Below are 6,000 nucleotides of genomic sequence, written 5' to 3' on the forward strand. Positions count from 1 at the left end.
GTCAGCTCCAAGTCTCAGCACACAAGCAGGGCCCTTTAAGAGTAAAAGGCAGGCAGACCCCAGACTCAGCGGCTGCCACTGAGGGTCCCCAAGGAACCAGAGCCTCCAGAGCGGTGGCTGGCCAGAGCTGGGCGCTTCCAGGTGCAGGGAGCCTTTTCTGATATTCCTTTTCAGATGCAACAATTTAGCCATTGTCTGGTGCCTTAACAATGAGAACAAAACTTCAATGAAAAGTGAGAGAGGGTAACAGCATATTCTGAAATGCAGAATGGATGATTTTGAGATTATGTTAACTTGCAAAGGTTTTACCCAAACAAAACCAATGCAGCCAAGATAGCTGGGAAGCAGAAAGGTGGGAACTTTTTTTTCAGCCAGTGTTTCTGAGAACGACCTCTTTTCTAAAAAATATAGAGAGTAGATTCGAACAACAAGTCATTCTCAATGATAAACTGTCAAAGGATATGAACAGATAATTTTCAGATAAAAAAACTAAAGCCATTTGTAGTTATATGAGAAAATGCTCTACATCTCTATTGATAACAGAAAAGCAAATTAAGGAAACTCAGAGGTACCATTTCATACCTCTCAGATTGGCTAAAATCACAGGAGAGGAAATGGGAAGACTGGGACACGAATACATTGTTGGTGGAGTTAGGAACTGATCCAACCTTTCTGGAAAGCAATTTGATACTGGGCCCAAAAGGGCTATAAAACTGTGTATACTCTCTGAGCCAGCACTCGCACTACTGCATCTGTATCTCAGAGATAGTAGAACAGGGAAAAGGACCCTGTGTCCCAAAATGTAGCAGTTCTTTTTTATAATGGGAAGGAACTAGAAATTGAGTGGTTACCAATCAGTTGGGGAATGAGGAAATTAGGGTATAAGGATGTAGTGGAATATTATTGTTCTATAAGAAATGATGAGCAGATTGATTTCAGAAAAGCCTGGAAAGACTCCCATGATGAACTGATGCTGAGTGAAGTGAGCAGAACCAAGAGATCATCATTCACGTGTGATAATCAACTCTGATGGACTTGGCTCTTCAAGGCAGGTGAATCATGTCAATTCCAATAGACTTGGATGGAAAATGCTGTCTGTATCCGGAGAGAAAACTATGGAGACTGAATGTGGATTGAAGTACAGCATTTTCACCTTTTATTTCTTTGTTGGATTTTTCTCATAGTTTTTTTCCCCCTAGGTCAGATTTTCTTGCAAAATATGACAAATATGGAAACATATTTAGAAATATTGTACATATTTAACTTATATTAGATTGCCTGCAGTCTTGGGAAAGAAGGTGATAAGAGGGAGCAGGAGAAAAAAATTGGTAAATGTAATCTTACAAAAGTTAATGTTGAAAACATGTTTTTAGAAAAATAAAATATGATTGAGGGGGAAAATGTAATGCTGATTATTAGCATTGAAGTTTCTGAAATTCTTCTGCAGAGGCTACTCTCAGAGAGACAAAGAAAATGATTTCAGGGGTCAATGAACAGCGAATTGGGCCTCCAGCATTGGGCGATTGGGGGGCAAGACTTGAAGGGGAAGCCAGGGCCTCCCAGATATCCCTGTAGCAAACTCCTCAGTAGGAACAGGTAGTCCGTGTGTGTGTGTGTGTGTGTGTGTGTGTGTGTGTGTGTGTGTGTCCACAATATCTATGACCTTGTTTCTATCTGTGCATAGGGGTAAGAGAGGGTCTGGGTTGGGAGCCAGAAGCAACAGAGCAATACTAAGAATTTGCTGACTTTTCTAAATAAATGTGTGTGAATGAATATATGTGCACTCATACTATTGTATATACATGCACATGATATGCACAGTACATGCACTGGAAATACATATAAAACACACATTACCTCCCATAAACTCTTATTATTAATGTCTATCATACAGGCTAATATTTCTCTGTCCTGCCTTGTACGGAATCTGGCAATTAAGTTCAAAAATATTTATGTAAATGCACAATGTTGGAGGGGATGTGAGAAAATAGGGACACTGATACATTGTTGGTGGAATTGTGAATACCCCCAGCCATTCTGGAAAGCGATTTGGAGCTGTGCTCAAAAAGTGATCCAACTATGCATCCCCTTTGATCCAGCAGTGTCACTACTGGGCTTCTATCCCAAAGAGATCTTAAAGAAGGGAAAGGGACCTGGATGTGCAAAATGTTTGTGGCAGCTCTTTTTGTGGTGCCCAGAAACTGGAAGATGAATGGATGTCCATCAGTTGGAGAATGGTTGGGTAAATTAGGGTATATGAAGGTTATGGAATATTACTGCTCTGTAAGAAATGACCAGCAGGAGGAATACAGAGAGGCCTGGAGAGACTGACATCAACTGATGCTGAGTGAAATGAGCAGAACCAGAAGATCGCTGTACACTTCAACAACAATACTGTATGAGGATGTATTCTGATGGACTTGGCCTCTCCAACAATGAGATGAACCAAATCAGTTCCAATAGAGCGGTAATGAACTGAACCAGTTACACCCCGCGAAAGAACTCTGGGAGATCACTATGAACACAGAATTCCCAATCCCCCTATTTTTGTCCGCCTGCATTTTTTATTTCCTTCACAGACTAATTGTACACTATTTCAAAGTTCGGTTCTTTTTCTACATAAAAATAAATGTATGGACATGTATACATATATTGTATTTAATTTATACTTTAACATATGTAACATGTATTGGTTAACCTGCCATCTCAGGGAGGGGGGGAAAGAGGGGGAAAATTGGAACAAAATGTTGGCAATTGTCAGAGTTGTAAAATTACCCATGCATATATCATGTAAATAAAAAGCTATAATAAAAAAATATATTTAGTTATCAAGGCAGCTAGGTGGTACAGTGGATAAAGCCAGCCCCGAAGTCAGGAGGACTTAACACTTCCTGTCAGTGTGACCCTGGGCAAATCCCTTAACCTCAATTGCCTCAGCTAATAATAATAATAATAATAATAATAATAATAATAATAATAATAATAATAATAATGATAAATATTCACCTATCTTTATTTGAAATCCTTTATCCTTCCTAGGTCTAGTAAGGAGAAAGTGTTGGTTATCAAATATGTCCTTGTGTCCCTTGTTCAACCACCACCAATGGGCGCAAGAAATTACCTTGCAAGCATCATTAAGTTGAGCTCTAGGTTCAAACGGACCTCAGACACCTCTCCTCTGTATGACCTTGGGCAAGCCACTTAACCACTCTCTGCCTCAGTTTCCTTATCTCTAGCATGACCTTTGAAAGATTATTGTGAGGATAAAACGAGAGATTTGGAAATCTTAAATGGCTCCCCAAAAATACTATTGTTATGGTTTACTTTTCCAATCTCCAACAGTACAACTCTTGCTTTTGAGGTTTTGAATAACCATGTACAAATCATCTTCCTTTGAACATTAGGTCTGTCAGGTTGAAATGCTAAAACAGTAAGACCAGGGAAACATCCCTGCCCTGTCCACACAAGCGAACTTCTGACACCAGGCCTCAGGATTCATTGTCCATCTCCTGGTCACTAAGAGGACTGTACGTCCAGTCCACATCTCTTCCCCAAAGTCTACGGAAACTCCTGTAGCCGCCCATGCAAACAGGATTGAGGACTGGGGCTCTTCCTGGGCTTCCCCAGGATGCGCTTAGAACTCACACACACAGCCCCAGTCTAGAAAGAGGAAACACAAAGACAGTTGTTGGCGGCGAGCCCTTCCCATCACCCCCTTTAATCTCATTATGCGCTCAGTCATTGTGTTTCCTCCCAGTCACTGAGCTTGACTGATTGATGAAGTATATCCCCGGCAACATCCCAACACCTGTCGGAAATTAAGCCGCATTCATCTTTCTGGAGAAAATTAAAAAGTACTTACTTATTGTTTGGCTTTGCCAGGGTACACGGAATGGCACTCCCGGATGTGGGTGAGGAAATTACACGAGAATCTGCGAACTTGGGGTTGTAGATCATTCTCAACACTTCTTAATGGAGGTGCTGAGGAGAGAGGGGAGAAGAAAGCTGATGCTGGGGCTTGTTAGTTCCTTGTTAATGATCTACTTGGTGGCTTAATGGGGGAAGGTGGGGGCTGCACTTAGAAATGGGAGAGCTGCTCATGGCACATTTACATAAATCTTTTAGGAAAATATTCAGACCCTTTTTATCCCCCCCACCCAAGACTGCAACTGGCATTTCAAATATAAACCAACAGTGGAAAATATTACAGACATTTCAAAATGCACCATTTTCCCCTCAGCCCCCTTTTCACTATAAGATCTATCTAGTCTAACCATCCTGAGCGTTGTAGTTACCATCGTTACATTTATGCAGCACCTTCTGTATGCCAGGTACCATGTTAACACTACAGAAACAGCCCTGGGGGTTATTATGTCCATTTTAGTTTTCAGGAAACGCATACAATCAGGTGACATGACCTAGCCAGGGTCAGACATCTGGCTGTGTCCAAGGCCAGATTGCAACCCCCAGACCCCATGTTCTCTCCACTGAACCACCTAGCACAGTGGTGGCACTGCGAGGACAAAATAGTGGGGGGTCAGGACACCGATTATCCTTGATCAACTTAACCTGAATGGGCATTTCCTCAGCTGGCCACGGGCCCAGTCAGTGAGTTGAGTTCTTCCTGGTCCTTTGGCTGTTTGGGGAATAACAGCGTTTTAGTCAGTCAGTCAGTCAGCAAATCCAGAAGCAGCAAGGCCTTGAGTGAGTGCTGCAGATCCTCCTGCCCTCGAGGAAATGATGTTATAGAGAAGAACAGCATCCTTCAAGTTGCATACGGAGCAGATGCTGGCAGTTGTGGAGGGGAAGGCATTAGCAGCTGGAAGGAGAGGAGAGTGGAAGCGGAGCCCGACGGGACACAGGCCAGGAAGCCCTCATGGCAGTGCTGAGATGGGAGGGCGGTCCAAGCTCGGCCGAAGGTGTGACAGTGTGGAAGCAAAAGGAGACGCGCTCAACAGGGACACATGTGCAGGGCACATGGGAGATCCCGGGAAGAGCTGGTGGGCCAGGGGAGTATTGTGAAAGGCCTAATGGTCGTTAGGGTATTAGCTCCTCAGAGTAATAGGGAACCACAGTGTTTGGGGTGGAGGGGCCGGCAGGCTCTCTAGAACCCCTTAGAAGTAGCATTTTGCCCGCCAAGGTGGCAGCTGACCACCCTGAGCACAGACTGTGCAGTTCAGGTAGAAGGCTAACGCAGGGGGCCAGCCAAGCAGTAATGGGGATGGGACGGCACCTGCTAACACTCCAAATGTTGGGAAGAGGGAAATGACAAGATTTGGGAACAGGTTGGGTGAGAGTGAGGCGTCAAGGAGGAACTCACAGTCGTGAGCCTGGCTGGGTGCCTTGTGCCCTCTCAAGGAAGAGGCAAATCCACAGGAGGAGGCCCTGCTTTAGACATGTTGAGTTTGAGATGCTACAAATGTAGGGGATAGTGGGTGCTCCTGGAGCATTGATCAGTTCCATCCCATGTCCTTTATACTCCATGAGCAGCACTCTGGGGATCTTGTACTCCTCTTTGTTTTCCTCCTTTCCTTCCCTCCTTTTTCCCCTTTCCTTCCTTTTCTCCGTCCCTTCCCTTTTTTCCCTCCTTCCCCCCTTCCTTTCCTTCTATTTTTTTTCTTTTTCTTATTTTCCTCCCTTCTTTTCCTTACTTTTTTCTTTCCTTCCTTCACATCCCCTGAACTCCAGCTCTGAGGCTCCAGCTGCCTCCACAATATTTAATGTGTTGCCAACTTTCGAGGGTAAGGTCCAGATGAACAATGCTGCTTTTCTAGCTCCATAAACAACCATAAAAGAATTCCACGGCTGAGAGGGAAAGCTCAGTTGTTAGGGAAACCAGTGTCATTTCTATGGCTCCACAGGGGTCACACGTGGCTCCCTCTGGGGATGCCCTGGTTGTCCTATGGATGGAGAAGGAAGCAGCTACCAAGAAAATGCCTGATTCTGGAGATTTGGCCACAACCCGACCAAGAAAAACCAGTGGGGCTCCTGCCTGCTCTA

The 6,000-nt window shown here is 44.0% G+C and overlaps 1 long non-coding RNA gene across 1 annotated transcript in view; it reads right to left on the minus strand.

Moving 5' to 3' along the window:
* Positions 1 to 6,000, minus strand: part of LOC141559102 (uncharacterized) — an 87,626-nt gene that overhangs the window by 46,260 nt on the left and 35,366 nt on the right. Inside the window, exon 3 of the long non-coding RNA XR_012487222.1 lies at positions 3,863 to 3,981. This is a non-coding gene — a long non-coding RNA (uncharacterized LOC141559102). The remainder of the gene's footprint in view (positions 1 to 3,862; positions 3,982 to 6,000) is intronic.

Source organism: Sminthopsis crassicaudata, chromosome 2 (genome assembly GCF_048593235.1).
Source record: "Sminthopsis crassicaudata isolate SCR6 chromosome 2, ASM4859323v1, whole genome shotgun sequence".
In the NCBI taxonomy this organism is placed as follows: domain Eukaryota; kingdom Metazoa; phylum Chordata; class Mammalia; order Dasyuromorphia; family Dasyuridae; genus Sminthopsis; species Sminthopsis crassicaudata.